This window comes from Xiphias gladius, chromosome 8 (assembly GCF_016859285.1).
Source record: "Xiphias gladius isolate SHS-SW01 ecotype Sanya breed wild chromosome 8, ASM1685928v1, whole genome shotgun sequence".
NCBI lineage: Eukaryota > Metazoa > Chordata > Actinopteri > Istiophoriformes > Xiphiidae > Xiphias > Xiphias gladius.
The window spans coordinates 8,472,663-8,491,231 of NC_053407.1; the positions used below are offsets into that span (position 1 = coordinate 8,472,663).

Below are 18,569 nucleotides of genomic sequence, written 5' to 3' on the forward strand. Positions count from 1 at the left end.
GTGTAGGTAGGCTTTGTGGGGGTCGCCTGAAGGGGAGGTTGCATTCTTATATGCACACAGGTACAAGATCAGGTACAAGATCAACATTGTGCATTAAGAAACCAAATATCTGCATTACAAAATGCAGATGTGCACTGAATACATACAATCAGCACATCATTGCAAAAATAATAAGCTGATGACAACTGGTGGACTGACCAATACTTTGAGCATCTTAATACCATACCCTGAGGTACCAGTTTATTAGGTTCACCTGTACAATTTAATGCAGTCCAGCAACAAATACTTCCCTGGTGAAACAACAGTTTTTTCTCAAAACTGTGTTGGACTAGGTTGTGTAACTTTACTGAAATTTTTGAAGTCGTAGTTAGTGATAGTGTTTTATTGGACTTCATATCATAGTCAGGCAAATACTCATATCTTACTTATTTGGCTGTAGGTGTTGTGAAAATTTATATTACAACATCCCAAACATTTTTCCATGCAAACATTTATCCACCGCTTTCAATCATAAATGGGGATGGACAAAATATTAGAAACACATCTCAAGCTTCTTGTGCCAGCCTCTGCAAACAGGCCCAGCACGTGCCTCTTGAATTTGAAACAGTTGAATGCGCCCTTTGGCCCTTTACCATTACCATACCATTAATCAGCAGATAGACTATGTATTTATAAAGATGATAAGAACAAGAAGGGAAGTAGAAAACAACATGAACATGTGCTGTACAACGCCGACATAAAGTCACTGTAGAAGTTTTAACAAAAAAGAACTTCTTCCACAGAGTTTCTGTGTACTACTGTAGATTAGCCCACAGCACCCAATCCAATACAATGCCATCACTAACTACAGCACTGAAAATGGATTTGAAGGTTTAAAACATTCTTCGCATTTCAAAGCTATAGAATCTATTGCATGATTATTATACTGGATTGTATTAGATTGTACAGATGTACCTAGTTAGCTTTATCTTTGTGTCAAAATTGGCAGTGATCTGTAAAAGAATCAGATTAAGTCAGACCAGTCTGAGTCCCAGCTATAGCACACATTCACAGACACACAGCTATGTTGTCCAATGGCTGCATAAACACCCCAATGATCAAATTCACACGAATAAAGAGTAGATGGATGGGTCATGAATTTTGAATAGTCATTAATTCATAAAAAGGTATTAAGTTATTAAATTATAAAAAAATGAAAAGTTTATACAGCTATTGCCTGGTCTTAAAATATATATATTTTCCCTTTTTTTTACTGGTGCCTGGTAGTAAGTAATGTGTAACTACTACCAGAAGGTGGCAGTAATGCACCTAAAAGCTGTTTACTAATTGCCATTAAACAACAAAAGAAGAACACATTATTACCAGGCACTAGTAAAACATGTGTGGCGCTGTGAGATTAGATGCTGCTGTACAAACAGGAAAAACATCCAAAGCCAGATGAATGGTCGAATAGTCTTCATTGAATATTGAATAGTATTTTTGCTTGAAATGCCCACCTCTAATAAAAAGCAGTAAAAATGTATCTCATATTCAATTGTAATGTACCTATACACCTGCTGGTTGGCTTGATCAGAGTTCTGTGTTTATTTCATCCCTCAGGGAAAGTGGCTGCTGCTGGAAGGTGTGTGCATGTATGTATTACAAATGAACACACACACACACACACACACACACACACACACACACACACACACACACACAAACAAACACACCCAAAACTGTGAGAGATCCAGCTCATGTGCAGCCAAGGCAACCTCATCAAACTCCAGAAAGGTTGATGAGGGGAAGGAAACCCCGTGTTGTCCTTGTTGTCGCTTTTGTTTGTAGGCCAGGTAAGGCCTTCAGGTACTATGATGCCACACTTTTTCAAGTATGGGGTTTCGGAAGCTATGTTTTTGGATACAAAATGGACTGCAGGTCTTTTGCTGTTTTGGACCCACATGACAAGATGTACTGTATGTTGATTTGTCCTGGAACTCAGGATCAAGAACAGAAGGAGTTGAATTAAGCATAGCAGCAAGCTTCTAACTCATTGAGAGAGATGGACAGATATAGATGGAGAAATAGAGTGAGAGAGATAGCCTAACCAACAGCTGTGAACATTTTCCATTTGAAGTGAAACATTCCTGTGTGCTCACAGCCCTGCACACTCCAGCGGGCTTCCTCTCAGCTCCATGTGGTATTTGTCCCCAGCTAAGATCCAGGGAGTGGGAGAGTGAGCTGCAAACTTTCCCAAGGATACCATCCAGCTACATGCCACTCTTGCCCTCCCTCTTAGCTGAACGGCCCTACTTTCCTCTCATCCCACTCTCCTCCTATGGTCCCTTCCTCCCTCTACTGCCTCCTCACCACCTTCTCTAGCTTACCAGGATGTAACCTTTATGAAGAATTGACTCCTGATTGGAGAATCTTTCTATTCTAATAACAAGCCCTCATGGTTATGTTTAAAGACGTCAACATAAGCACTTTCCTGTCTGAGCAGCATTAAAAATATTTAGCGATGCTACCAGCATCACTCTATGGATGGTAATACTAATCTGTTGATTAGTCAGCCACTGTGGTCCAGAAAAAAAATAAGAAAACAACAATTGGATGGATTGCTATTAAATTTTGTACAAATGGCCTCATGGTAAACGAACATGGTAAACATTACACCTGCTAAACATTAGCATGTTACCATTATCATTGTGAGCATGTTAGCATGTTGATATTAGTATTTAGCTCAGAGCACCACTACTAGCCTCTCATAGCTGCTAGCATGGCTGTAGACTCTTCAATTTGGTCCCAACGGAAAGTGGCACAGAAAATTCACCCATTCACACACATTCATACAGCAGTATTTTTTATACATACAGCGCTTTTCTATACATACACACACACACACACACACACTGATGATGCATCGGGGGCAATTTTGGGGTTCAGTATCTTGCCCAAGGACACTCCAACATGCGGTATGGAGGAGCCAGGGATCAAACCACCAACCTTCCGGTTAACGGATGACCCGCTGTACCTCCTGAGCAACAGCCACACTCAATATTGCAATATTTAAAAGTGTATATTACTTGACTCTGCAATTATTTCATGCCTTTTTTCCTCTCCCTCCTTTCTCAGGATCTATTCCCTTTCTGAACTCCTCTTGGCTGATATTGCTCACTAAAACACTGACATTTGTTTCTAAATGTTACATATATTTCTGTGTATTTCCTTCCAGGGACATTCTGCCATTTAGTCCCACCTTTTCTGCCTGTGTCCAAATGCACAATAAGTAGCCTGGCCCTCTTTCTGCTCTCTTCACCTCCACATCTCATGGCCGTTACAGTTGTCACTATCATGAGATGTGTATGTATCCACGGGATCTTAGCTATGCATCCGTAGCTTGTGTGTCCTCAGGATCTTGAGTCTCCAGTTGTGTAGGTAACATGATGCTTCAGCCCCAGCCAGTTGCCACAGATGGTAAGAACACAACAGCTAAGCGCAAAAGGGGAGCAAGGAGGAAGTACTGTTATCACCAGCTGGCTCAGTGGCTCAGCCAGAGCAGTCGGTAAGAGGAGTGCAGCAACAGGAACACGTGGGTCTGCATGTGGTAGGAGCGTGTGCATGTGTTAACATGTATGCTGTTTCTAGGTACAGTACATCTATCCACATATCCACATCTGCGTGTATGAGTGGGTGTGAGTGTGTGTGGCCTTTAATGCTGCTCAACGCGGTGGCCCACACATGACGTACTTGTAGCCCAGAGCATTTACTATGACCTTCATCTTGTTTGTTTGTGCAGCCTTCTGAGCGGACCCTGAAAAGCTTATACTTGTTGCTGTGTTGTTTTAGTCCTGATTACCCAGTGGTTAATGTCTAAATGTTACAGTAATTTGCAAACATCTGACATAAGTTAATACTGCCAGGAAATATCCCCCCAAAAAAAATCATCTGTAGTTTTACTTTCTCATTTTAAAGATGGCTGGGCAGTTTGTTCTCATTTAGGACAGCAGCTACTAGATTTTCTTTTTATTCAGACAGATGATAGGATGATGATGGGGAAAATAAGGAATTAGACCCCTGTAGTTTGAGTTATTTGGATGCTTTACGTTAACTCCTGTCTGAGCTGATGCGTCTCACGGTCTCTGAGGGATTCAGACCTAAAGGAACAAGGGCCTCTGACAGTTGGGAGGATGCAGCCATGAGACCTTGCGTACCAGTAAAACTAAAACAAGAACCATTTCCCGTAACATACATTGATTTTTGTGTGTGTGTTTCTGTTTGTGCGGTAAGTGTCTTTGTGTGGCCTTGTGATGTTGCTGAGTTCACAGACTTACAAGTCTGCCTGGGAAATTTCTGTAAAATACTGTATAAACTTCTAAAGATGAAACAGAAAGTTACTATGAAAGTTGTTGCAAATATTTAAAAGTCTGTTTACAGTTTAGGGGTAGTTGGGACTCCCTTACAAGCCTGTAAAGATATGACAACACATCATTTTCCGAGTACACTCCTACTAAGCGGGCTCTTCTCTTTCCACATAAATCTTTCTGTATTTACATCTTGATTTATAAAAAGTCCAAGGCCGACATTCCCTTTCTCTCATCGTGTCAACCCACCCTTTCCTAAAAGCAGTTATTGTTAGCACTTGGCATCATTGTAGCCAAACAACAAAAGGGATTGTCTGCTACAACAGAAATGGGACTAAAACTTGACATCATCTCTTCCTTGTCTCTATTAATAGCTTTTGATGTCCAAATTCAGTTGCACCTCTGCATACTACGTCTTTAAGAGACTGGAGCTCCTGTTAGCTAAGGCACTGTTACATAACAGAGACCCCCTCCACCCCCACCCCTACCCCCTTCCTTTGCACATGTTTCAGAGTGTGACTGCAATGAGTTCAACAGTAAAAAGGGGGGACAGAGGACCCTCTGAATGATCAGTGCTGGAGGAGGGAGGACAGAGAGAAGAGTCAGAGCGTGCGTACTAGTGCGATGTCCTCACAGTACATCATTCCTCTTCTCTCTGTCACCCTCCACCCTCTCCCCCAGGCAGTCAGCCATCCCCAGTCCACGGACAATGGGAGTGTTCAACCAAAATAGTACCTTGCTTTAGCCAAGCTTCCTGCCTGTGTCCTGGGCTTGCAATATCTCTTGCCCCTTATCAAAAGGGGATTCCAGATGATTCCTAACTCCAAATAGAGACTGATGTAGGGGGCAGTTGGGAGACAAAGTCCGCTCAGTTGAGCAGAGACCTGCAGATGGGGGAGAAATAAGGAGAAGGGCTCAGTACAGCTGTGAAGATGGGGAGACTCAGGGATGAGGAAGGACTAAGACATACATCACACACTGCAGTCAAGAGAGAGCGAACAGGCAAGGAGCAAGACAGTCTTGAGAAGAGCTCTAGTGTAGCTCAAGGTTTGGTAAGATGCACATTTAATACATCCAAAGGCTAATGGACCTCTGCTAACTCTCACAGCTGCCATGTAACCCTTTTGAGATTAGCCGACTCTGACCAAATTAGACCACAGACAACAGTGCCTCACGTTGCTGGAACAACAATGGACACACATGCTGTCAAAACAGGTTTTTCTGGCCCACAAAAAACACAAATGACGGCTTTAAATAGGCTTATTGACTGAAAATTCCCCTAAGATTTTAGCCTGGGGAGGGTAAAGAAAGTAAAAGGAAGTACTTTAAGAGTCATCAACATACACACCTTGAAAATACATCTGTATTATGTTCTGATAACTGTTAAGTGCTGGGTGTAATTAAAAAAAGTCAACCTATTTTGGACTATTTTTTTTTTTTACTCAATGTGTTGTAAAAACTGTTATGCAATACTGGGAAATCTCAAAATGATCTCATCAACATAATATCCTGGTGATTCATTTACATTGTTTACAGATATAAAAACAAAACAGCAATGAACAGCAATTTGGAGACCTTTGTTTCTTTTTTGATTGTATATTCAAGAATTTAAAATACCAAACAATCAGAAATGGACACAGGAAAGGATTTAGGGTAAAATTTCAAAGCAGTCTAAATGCTATGAAAATATGATCATTAGTACAAGAAAACTTTGCACTGTATCAAGTTCTGAAATCTTTGACATTCTTTTCATTTCTAATGAAAAATACAATAACAAAACAAACGGTGGGTCAGGACTACAACAATTACAAAGTCTGGGTATGTTATTGTCTGAGGAAACAGTGTTTTGCGCTTATCCACAATTGAGCTCTTTGGCTTTTAGCCATGGACTTAATTGCAATCAGAGAAATGGGGCACATTTGATCTGGTAGCTGTCCTATTTAGTCTCCTCTTCACAGCGTGTGGCACAGTGTTCTATTAGTGCTTTATCTTGAAAGATCTCTACTGTAGATGTCATATTCACATAATGTGGCCCTAATTGGCACTCCAATCTCCATCACCATCAGACCCACAATAGTATTTGAATATTCATCAAATATTCATCATATTCATCAAGTAAAACCAATTTTGCAGTAGACAATTTTGAAAACATGGTTTAAAAAGAGCAAGAGACCACATGAAGCACTGAGGGTATATATGACATTGCTCTCCAGATTTCTGAAAAAAAGCAAACCATCTCTCTTTCTCCCTCCCTCTCTGAATCACTATGCTCTTGCAGCCTGAAGAAAGACCATGTCCACCCCAAGGGTTCTGCTTGCTGCAAAACCAAGGAGTTTTTCTCTGCATTGTGTAGAGGACATGTTGTGAAGGGTTTTGGCTCAGACTGTCTGACAGCAGTGGGGGCTGTCTGTGTGAGGGCCTCATTCATGGCTGTGGAAATATGATGTGGTGAGTAGATGCATATGGGGCTGTACATCTCTCCCCCTTTCTGTCTGAAGTGCATTCAAACCACGTCGTCCTACTGAGAGCATCATTATGCTGCCCTGGGGAACACATCATCTCTGTGGCTGCATCATGGATTTCTCTGTAGACTTTGCCTCTCTGGTTTCTTTAACAATTTCTATTACACAGTGCAGTGACTAACTGGAAATGCACCTTGTCTATCCCTATTGGACCACCAGGATTGAACAGCCCGCGTCCTCTCATCAGCAAATATCCCCCACTAATCCTGCTGCCACCCCTTTAGTTTACTGTGGGAACTCTGTGGAGAATATATTTCTCCTATATAATTTGCAATAATCCTGAAAGAAACTGTGTACTTCCAGGATAGCTACTAAATGGGAAAATGCCAAGTGGAAATTTCTAAGTTAGATTAAAAAGGTATCAATATATTGCCTTCAAAAGCACATTTAGATGTGTGAAGGCACAAAAGCCTGCAGTTTAAATCACAATGAGCTGTGTGTGAACATGCATGATAAAACAGGCGATCTCTGAGCAATGTGAACATGTGATGCTACATGTGTGCTTCAGAGAATTGATAAAACACCAACTGAAAAAAAAAGCCCAATCCAAAAAACCAAAACACAAGCACTGATCATCAGTGAGTATACTTGTCTCTCCAATTCAAAACAAGTAACACATACCAGCAGCACTTGGGATAGAATGCAGTCCCATACAATTAACAACAATTGGTTGTATTCCCTTAAGGATTTTCCCAGACTAAACTCCTTGCCATATCAATACTGTCCCTAGCTCCCTCCCTCGCCTGCAGTGCTGTGGTATCATATCTGCCCTCTTTGTGCACTGGGGGATTTCCAGCCACTGAAAAGGTGAGCTGGTTGGGAATGGGCAACCGACCTCTGGGCAGCGTTTCTTTAACCGTGTGGGAACGGAGCGCTGCGTGTGGGACAGGATGACATGGTGACAAATGCACGCACACTTCTTTGAGCACAAGAACTCGGTGACACAGCTGGGTTGACTGTGTGAAAGCAATGGGGCAGATTTTAAATGACACAGGGCAAATTGTAGGGCTCTTGTGGTATGAGCCTAGACTATCAGTAATACCTGACCTTCACACAGACACAGGCCTTTTTCTGTGAAAGTGACAGGACTGGGGTTAACAATGTCCCACAATTTGTGTCTTTATGTATGTATGTGTGTGTGTGTGTGTGTGTGTGTGTGTGTGTGTGTGTGTGTGTGTGTGTGTGTGTGTGTGTGTGTGTGTGTGTGTGTTTTGGACATGAAAAGGATACCAACTAAGTGACAAGAGTTTGAGCTCCACTACCCCACATCCCTTCCTCAAAGCCAATTAATGAAGACATTATACAGTTGTCTTTCATATATCTAGAGGACAAGGCTATTGCTTTGATGAGCAGCATAAAAACATTCCATCTGTGACAGTAAAATACAGTAACAAGAGTTACAGTTAATATAGTCACACTGGTTTGAGTCATCTTGTGTGTATTGATGTGTATAGCGTTTGTTTCTTTTTGCTTCTTCTGCCAGTTTTGCCTTCCAAACAGCGAGAATCTTACACACATCAATATTACAATGTTGGCTTGACACTAACCTAATTAAGAGGTTTGTTCATCTCAGCATTCATAAACACCCCATTGTGGAGACACCCACAAAACATAACACATACTGGGAACATCATCTTCTTCTGTATGTGTTTGAGAATGAAAATGTGCAGGGCCTTTTGATTTAATCATTCTGCCATTTATTACTGCCAAGAGTTACCACCCAGAGCTAGGCAACAAACACACACACACACACACACACATTATAAAGCTTTTTCATGTGTCAAGAACAAATATTCAACGCTAATAAATTAGATAGCAGTATTTTCATTACTGGAGGCTATGGCAACTCAAAGTGGTTTGAGATTCATTGAGTTCTCAGATGAGAAAAAAAAAATCTGATTCATTGCTTACATGTCCTGCAGCCAGTAGTACAAAAGAGACACTCTTTTATTGGCCTACAGAAACTATGCTATTTCTCAAATCTGTGTCTGTTCCCTGTAATCTGCAAAGAGAACAGATGCAAATACATACAACCATAATCCTGCACGTGCAAAGATATACACACACAATTTTGGGTGTCGATGACATATAGGTGCATGCAAAACCTGTAGTTCGGTTGCTTTGGTTCAAAGAAGGGTTGTATTGTTAGTTTATCACATTTACACATTGGTTTGGAATTCCAAAATTTATAGTTAGCCATGATTTATCACAGGAAGCAGAGAAACTCAACGATTTGCACTGTCACCTCACACAAAAAAAGCAAAAAGGAAAAGGCCCTGGGGTTTGATTGTGGAGTTTGCAGGTCTGTGTGGGCCCAGGTGCTCCTGGTACTTTACAATTTACAGTGATTTTATTTTAAACAGCAATCGATGGATTTGACTCATAGAGCTACTGTAATTGTGGGGTTGGGAATAATTTCAATCTTAATGATTCTGTTGATCAATCCCTGATTTTTAGTAAATCCGGGTTCTTTTTGCATTATTTTAATAATGAAGCAAAAGATGTCTAAATCGAAAATCCAACTTCAATTTCAGCAATGCTGTATTTTTTATTATTTTGACAAAATCAATGCATGTCAATCATAGTATGTTAGGTTAGACAATGACTAACTAAGTGGTTAAGGTTGGGAAAAAAATCAACTGATATGGTATGGTTAAGATTACTGAGGTTATTTTAGGTTAAAAAAAGAACTCCGGTCTGTAATGTAAAGGTCCTACACAGTTGCTGCCTATCCAGCACCATGACAGTCACACTTGTTACCTTCCCCCCAACTACACAAAGGACAAACTGAATTTGACCACTGGACATAAATTACTACAGAATCATCTGAATCGTATTTAATTCTTGAGCTGAAGTACAATTGAGGACTTAAAAAACAAGCTAGTCCTATACAATGCAGTTAGAATGCTGTGTCATGACTCCTTCAAATCCATTAAATTATTCCCATAAACTTGCACTTTCGGAGATTAATCAAACAGTTATCACATTTTACTGCATCACTACTTTTTTGGTGAACTTTGACCACACTTTTCAGGCTTTGCTCCTGTCGACCACATTGCATAATGCCTGATCTGTGCTTTCAGGAATTGATTACCTTAATCTTAAAATATTCTTTTAGATGCATCCCTGGTTCTTTTGCAGTTTGGAACCAGTTCTGAATCTGAACCTGCTCTTAAACCAAACCCTAGCTAATCAGCTACTCTCACCACAATATCATTAATTTCAAAGTAACAATAACAAGTCAGACATGCAGTGTAGTCAGAGGGTATTTGACACGGGCAAATTTTTCTGTTGTTTTGGCTTCAAATCCAAACTGAAGAAAGTGCTTCCTTTCAGATTTAAAGATGTTTGAGGGTATGAAAATCCATACTTTGTGAATAGGGAACAGGTATCATAGCACTTTCATTCATAGTCTCCCCAATTTATGAATCGTCCTTCAATTCCTAATTTATGATTTCTTTGTTTCCTGTACACCCTCAAATTTAAAGCCAGAATCCAGCCGGTAAACCTTATTTATAAATTACAGATGTGCTGGAGTAGTAAGCAGAACAGAAAATGTGTAATTGTACCAAATTCTTACAGACTGCACAGTATAGTTGTTATCTCTTACATCAGGTTTGGCAAAAAATTAATAGTAGTTGAGGTCCAAATTGGGTGTTTAGCTAACTTCTCCTGCCATATAAATTTTCTAGTTGAAAAATTATCTCTGTGTGTTTGCATCTCAGACTGGTACACATTTTAAAAGCCTGCAAAGCTCATGTGACTGCTCTGCAGTGTGACAAATTCTTTACATTTTTTCTGATTAAGGGATTTATAATTAATCAAGAACTACTCAAAGATGCTTTTGCAGCTGATACAACAAGACTGTGATGTGTTCATTACACACACAAAGATGTAATTTATCAGAGAATAATGAGAAATTATAATAGACCCATTCTCATATAGATAAAACTGAGTAAATCCTCCCCAGTGATGGAAAATTATCATATAATCATGCATTATAACTTGGTAACAAAGCCATTCAAATATAATGTGAGAAATCTAATACAATGGTTGATTCACCGGATACACGTAATTACAATTAGAGTGTGCTGACAAAGAACCTCATATAGCGTATGTGACCTTACATAGTACAGCTCTTGTATAAGCAAAAACCTAATCTTGTGTCTCAATGAATGAATCGCTAAAAAAACATGTCTGGCCAATGGTCAGTAATGAGCAGACAGAAGGTTAATCAGATCTACTCGGCAAACGCAGAAAACCCCAGCTGCACAGAAACCATTCTTCTCTTAACAGACTTGTAATTGCAGAGACAGACAGACAGATGCGGCTTACAAAACAACTCGTGAAGAGGAATGCCAGCCATTTGGCATGTACAGTACAACAGATGAATGGCTTTTGTTGAGGGGTTTCACCGGGCCTAGTTGACAGAGGGCTAAAGTCAGTGCTCCCCAGCCCAGCAGACAGACGGGACAAAGACAGGCCAGTGTATTTCACCCACAGTTTTTCTCTGGGGGCCTTTTCACAGCTAATCCACTGGGCCTGAGAGAAGCAGCAGGACAGGTCAGTAATGCAGCTCCACCTCTGCGAAGGCCTGAGTCTTTGGCAGCATTATGGAGGCAGATAAAAGAGCTAGATGCTGCCTTCTGTGTCTCTGAAGTCACTCTTGTTGGGCTGATCCTGATCCCTGACATCGGACTTTTGGAAGCAAGGCTGGCAGGTCATTGGCTCAGTTTGCTGGCCAGGTAAGCTGCTGTAGAGCCTGCTGTTACTATATTCTGCCCCGGGTGGATGCTCACATTATGGCCTGGCTGTCATGAGATCAGGAACACACATCCATACCTTTCATAACCACCTTCCCTCCCCTTTGTTTCTGTCTTTCTCTTTCTCTAGCTCTCTTTCCCAGCACTCCACCCTACTTCTGGATGTCCTAAATCACCCAGCCCACTTTTTTAAATAGTGGCCAATGCCTCTGAATCAAAAGTACTCTAAATATGTCACATTCCACATGGTACCTATCTATGTGGTGAAAAGACTTTCTAACAAAACTTAAACCCTATTTTTCTCTGAATGAGTGTACTCTATTGTTGTTCAAATTGTCCATCCAAACCCTAGCAACTTCCCCAAATCGGTATGCCGCAGGAATTCCTGGCTCCACTGCCAATTCTAGCTACCTGGTAAAGGGGATTAGGGTTGCTTTATCCTTTAGTCAAGAATGCGGAATGGCTGAACTTCTGACCAAGTCAGACAGGCTTGACAATCAAAGCCTGTGTTCCAGGGTGATGCCTCCAACCTCTGTTGTCCTTCTCTCAAATTAAATTTCCATCAGGACAATTTGATATCAATAGCACCTAATAAACTATTTAAACCATAACCTAGTATATGGTAATGAATAGTGATGTAAGGAATAAATAAGGTATTAACGATGACACAAAAGCTTTCATGGAGCTTGGAGATCAAACATTTAAGAAATAGGTTGACACCCTTGCAAATGCCTGGCCAACAGCCATATCCTTAATATAATTACAATCCTAACATTCATGTTTGAAAACCATCCATTCCCATCTAAGATGTTGAGTTCGAACAGGTAAAACCATGTGCCCACCTATTTGTCCGACTACTCCCCTTGGCCTCAAGGCTATCATGTAAAAATAGCGATCATCGATAGCATTCCTAAGTCGTGACACTTTACTCAAGGTGACTACCACTCCCAGTAACCCAGCAGCAAGTCTCGCACACTCAAGCCCATTCATGAATACCATCCTTGTGCAAGCCTTCACATCAGAAAATAGCTGTGAAGGTTGCACATGGTCCCATCAAAACATAGAAAAAAAACATGAGTGAAAAATGTATAAAGTATAAAGACTGTTAGCAGGTTAGTAGCTGTGGGCAATACCAAGACATGTCAAATACATATCATCAGACAGAGATGGTGCATGTTTTGAGAATACAGCTACAGCAGTAACTTCCAGAGCACATAAAAGAATACAGCATTGGTGAAAACTTAGTGGATTTTAAGATTCTCCTCAATATCCAAAGTAGCACCATAAGCCACTTTTGTGCACTGGTAAAGGTATACTGTACATGCCAGGGCAGAACTGTGCTACAGTGTCTATCAAGGCTGGCCAACTCTTTCCGTCTTCTTTAAGACCGTTGTATATTCTGCAACTTACTGTAGAAAGCTACTTGTTACAGCAGTTTGATCTTTATCAACAGCCAATTGAGCAGTCCTAGACAAATTTGCAAAAAGAGAAACATGGAAGGAAACAACACCAATGTGGATACAAAACAGCACTTTAGAAGACACTTGTGAAGTGCAGCCAAAGCAGCTGCAAACTGACTTTAGTTGATGGCTCATCACATCAGGGTGCATCATAGAGCTTCTGTTTAGTTTTTTTATGCCCACTGTGGTCCAAATAGTCCCAACCTCAAGTAACTACAAGGGTATTCATGGCAACACTGTACACAAGTGATTATAAACTGCTCACCGGATTGGCATATCTTTTAAAATTTTCTGAAATCATGTGTTGAGACCCCAAACCATATTAATGCAATAACAACAAACAACTCTATGGTGTGCTCATTTTCACCTGTGAAAAATAATTATACTACAACTGGCACTACTTTTAAGTCTTTTATTTTGGAAATTAATTCCATAAAGGTCTCATTCTCATACATTGTAAAAATGTATCGAAAAATGAAACTGTCACCTGAGGTAAGAGGGGTAACTTTAAATTCTAAGAAACTGTTGCTAGGCCACAGCCCAATCTATGATCAAACACAAAAACCGAATGTTGTATTTATCTCATATCAAAACCAAACGGGGCTTTTCCATTTTTGGTTGCTGCCTGTTCAAGTGATACCACATAAGACAAATGAACATTATAAAAAAGAGTGAAAAATCTTACAAAACAAGGTGTGTCTTGGTTTTGGCAAGGTAAATGTATCTTCCTCTAGAATAGGAGAGGAATAAACAGGAACTCCTCCTGTAAATATATTTTATTTTAAGAGAAAAATGAAACAGCACACTAACTGGTTTGCACCTACAGGACTGTCATTTAGAAAGACCTGTCATACTACTTCTGCAGTTGGATGGTTACTTGTTCTAATATTCAATCAGTAGTCTTATGCCTCTCTCCTTCACTCTGCTTCACAAGCCAGTGCTGCTGTCCTTCAGGGGGGATGGGAGGCACCTGTGAGGGGGATGCTGCAATTGGCCTTGCCCTTCTCTCAGTTCAGGAGACCAGCTGACTTCTATCAGAGGACCAAGTCTATCAAGGACAACAACACTCACACGTACCACTGAGAGAAAGGAACTGAACTCCTCCACCAATCTACTACAGTTCTAGATAGAAATGGACAAACATCGTCCCCTAAGACAAGCAGGAACACAAAGATATGTACGTCTACACACATATGTTCACATAAAGTACCTGCATCACTTTAAACACTATTTTTTTTTAATATTTTTACTTTTCCTGCAATCTTTCCTCTCAATTAGTTAGTCTTAGCATGGGAAATCTCAACAGCTTTTTCATTCCTCGAAAACCCTGGGGCAGCCAAAGCAGGGGGGACTGAGGCTCTGGCCCGACACCTGATGCCCTCCTCCTGGCACCAAGGGCCACTGAAAGATTCCTCAGGCCTGTGAAACCAGCCGGGTGTGCACAGGGTTCAAAGATTCAACAAATTCCAGGGCAGCTCTCAGGGGAGAGTTACTTTGTGAACGGCCACACATAACCAAAAACCCTCCAAATATTTGAGAATGGTAATTATAGACTCACTAAACTTATCCGGGACCATACTTGTTCTTTTGAATGCTTTTGGATAAAATGCTTTATGGATATAGTTATTTAGAGTTGTAAATGACCTATTACATTAATATTTCAATAAACAACATTATCTCAGTACTGATGCCTTAAGCTTATCACTGCAACAATTCCATAAGAGTAATAAATATTAATTTAGTGGTTACATATAGTAAGATCTGTGTGTATCTGCAATGGGAAAGACTAAACTTGCAGCAATTTGTTATAAAGTGATTGTTTATATGCAGAATTAGATGATAAGGAAGAAACAATAAGCAACCTGGGACTCCAGATCCTATTGGGTTGGGAAGCTGCATAATAATACAGGATGGTGTGTGTGTGTGTGTGTGTGTGCGTGTGCGTGTGCGTGTGTGTGTGTGTGTGTGTGTGTGTGTGTGTGTGTGTGTGTATGTGTGTGTTTGTGTGTATGTGTTTGTGTGTGTGTGTGGGGCCTGTCCAGATGGACTGAGGGCCAATATGGACGGAGTGGGGTCATAACAGAAACCAGAGTATCAAAGCTGAGAGGGCTGATTCCAGAAACTTGGCACTTTCAAGTAGCACTTATCTAAGGGTATCATATAAACTTAACCCTGCTGTCAGAATGGCTGCATGGAAGGAAATGAGTTGAGGGTCATGACCTTGAAAGCGCAAGTCAAACGTCGCTGGCCACGGCACACAGAAAGTCACAAGGTAAGCTGCACAGCCCCAACCTCGGCATGCCAGATGGTTCCAAAATCTGAGTCGACGGCTGATAGAAATCTCTGAAGACCTGGGTCCTGTCTCAGCCCCCTCCACAAGAGCAGCAGATTGATACATAAGTAACATAGCAACTGTCGCAGGGCGACCACACACCATTTCAGACCGATTTTCCCTCATTTATCTTTCCACTAAATCCAAAATCTCATAACTGTCAAAATTATAAAAGAGGAAGAAGAGGAAAAATTAGTTAACAAAGATGTGAAGCCATATGTTTAATTTCTACTAAGCTAAATTTGTTCAGTTCCATCTCATTGCCAGGGCTTGATCAGCTGTCTAGTTTGGGCACATTCAGTTTTATGTTTTTTAATACTTTGGATAGTCATAATATTTGCTTCGCAGTGGCAAATGTTTTCAGGATTTTTTTTCCACTTCTTCAGCTCTATACAACCTAGTGCGAACACTGTTATGTCATTAACCACTCTGCCAACAACACAAGTAGGTCATAATGATGCATCACTACTTTGCACCAATATCAACACGGTAACAAAAGTAACAAATAATTGATGTAGCACATCTCTCTCACTTCATATTGAGCAAACCTCACTTCCAATAATCTTTGCTACAGCTTTGCCTGAACTACAACATTGTTACTGTCTGCAACTTCTGAGTGTCTGATGAATGTGCTGTCTGCCATATTGGTTATAGCAAGAATTTAGCAGGCTTTATTGTGAATGACAAGATAATTTCTTTACTTTTTGAAGCAGCCGATTTAGTGCACATGTCTCCTCAGCTTCCCCTTGAGCCCTGTTTGCAGTGGAAAGTGAAATACTCCTAATGACTGTTTTTGGTCAGGCCCCTTGACTGACAAGGTAGGATTAAGGAGTCTCACAGTGTCTGCTCTCATTCCAAGACCCACTGAGCATCCAACTAGTTAAAGGTTCAGACAGCAGTATTGGATTGCGGACCAACAAAGTCACAGTGAGTAGATAACTGACTGGCTGGGTTGCATTAGTCATTACAACAGCATTTCCTCAAGCCTTACACTCTTAACAAGTCACAAATACCTTCATGGATGACACTCTGCTGGTCTGACACCAGTTTTATTTTTTTGTAATTAAAATTACAGTCTAGCTTTATGAATATAGCAATGATGCTGTCAAAGGAAGAAAACCCCCAATTTCCCCTCTCCAATCCTTGGCTTATCCCACCAGGTCTACTGTATACACACTTCAAACCTTCAGTCACCAGCTCAGCCTGAGGCCTCCTGCACAATGCCATTACACATGCACAATAGCTCGCCAAGGTGTCTTATTTCTGAGTCAAATTCTTGGATGAATGCAACCCTAAGATCAAATCATTTGGAAATGAACAGACAATAGAAGGTCTCTGTTGAGGCTGATTGGTGGATGTGAGTATTTTGAATTTTAAACTTTGCAAACACAGACAGTAAACTTCAATACACTGACACTAATCATACAGAGACATATGAAACAAATCTGTCTCCTGCCAAGCACCATAGGCTTAGAGTTTAATATTCATAGGTACTATTCTTGTTTAGTCAGCAACAATTGGTACTCCAAGGATTTTCCCATCATCAGTGAAGTGACCACAAGTCTGGCTTGTGGATAAAGACATCCTACATTTTTTGTCCTACAGGAAACTTGAATGCACTATTTCCAAATCATTTCCTCTGTTCAGCTCGTTTAGTGTGTGTTTTCGATATGTAGCAATATATCTAATGAAACAGTCTCTTATGAAATCATCTCACTGATAGTCTTCCCGGCACTGACTCTAACTGCCAAGAATGAGTGAATTTGGATGTTATCACCAATACATGTTTCCTCTGCAGACAACTGACTCTTTGATTGGTCAAAACAGCCACAGTCTTCTGGGATTGAGCTGCTGTGGTGGATGTCAGGATTCAATACAAACAACCTAAAATGTGACTGCAATCCACCTCACGTAAAAGTTCCTTCCACACCTGTTTACCTACTTAGGATTCCTTTTAAATGATAATAATTTTAGTTTGATTTAATTTACCAGAAAAAAATTAAAGATAAAGAAGCCACATGAGAAAAAGACACAATTGTCTGTTACATCTTTCCAGAACTATACTACAATGACACATGCTTTGTGAAACAAACAAAAATGGAAGTGATTGTTAAAAAATTCTTGGCTTGAACCAAACAGATAATACTGATATATATCTATGCCCACATCCTGTGGTCACACTTCAGTACTTGATTGTACCTGGCCTTCAAATCTTCAGTCACCAACTTAACCTGAGGCCTACTGCTCACTGCCATGACAAAACATGGGCGTCACCGTTGGGAAACCAATAGAAAGATGAAGGAGAGGAGGTCAAAAAATTTACCTTTCCCATCCTTTCTTATCACAGCAGTGGACAGGTAGGGTTAAAAAACAGTAAAGCTAGCAGGTTTTGGATGGTTATTCAAAAGAAAAATCCATTAGGAAGACATTGATCAGTCCCCAGTTTATCAGGTTTTGGATATCTGTTCTTTGTGAAATTAGCCAGCTGGTGAAGTGTTGCAGATTCTGTTCACTGTGGTTTCAGCCAGCTGGTGAAGTTTCGTAAAGCATGTTAAAAGTGGGTTTTGGTCATCTGTTTCTCTCGCATAAAAGGAGTGGTGGGTCGGTTTGAATTTACTGACGCATAACACACACATACTGCTCAATTTTCTCATCAAAGGTAACGGTTCTAAGTGCTCAGCCCTCACGCCTAAAAAAACTGAAATTTTCACTCAATCACAGCAAAGTCTTTGCTGCTATAAATAGTTTAAAAAAATGTTTTCAACAATTTAAAACTAGATTTGTGTAGATTTCGTGTTTTGTAAAATTACACACAGTACTTTGGCAAATGATAACTTCTCAGACACACAAATCAAATATCATTATACTTTATAATATTTATAGAGGGGACTCATTTAAAAGTCTTTCAGGTGAAGATTGGCCCTCAGAATTTAACCAAGCCACCCTTCATCTCTAAACCTAAACTGATGACAACATGACAACCGTTATAGGATTGACAATATCAGTTGTGTATGGTTATGAGTTGTGTGTAGCTATACAAAAAGAAAAAAAAAAACCTAAACAGGAAATAGAAAAAACAAACCCAAAACACCAGTTGCCTCACATTCCTAGAAATCCTCCAAAAAATGAATACCGAGAACAGGACGTAC

General features: G+C 40.3%; 1 long non-coding RNA gene across 2 annotated transcripts in view; it reads right to left on the minus strand.

Moving 5' to 3' along the window:
* The window catches only part of LOC120792922, a 99,087-nt gene that overhangs the window by 53,299 nt on the left and 27,219 nt on the right, over positions 1 to 18,569 (minus strand). The window contains exon 2 of one of the 2 annotated variants that reach the window (XR_005707899.1): positions 5,079 to 5,227. The exons of the other annotated variant lie outside the window; for it this stretch is intronic. This is a non-coding gene — a long non-coding RNA (uncharacterized LOC120792922). The remainder of the gene's footprint in view (positions 1 to 5,078; positions 5,228 to 18,569) is intronic. 2 annotated transcript variants of the gene reach the window in all.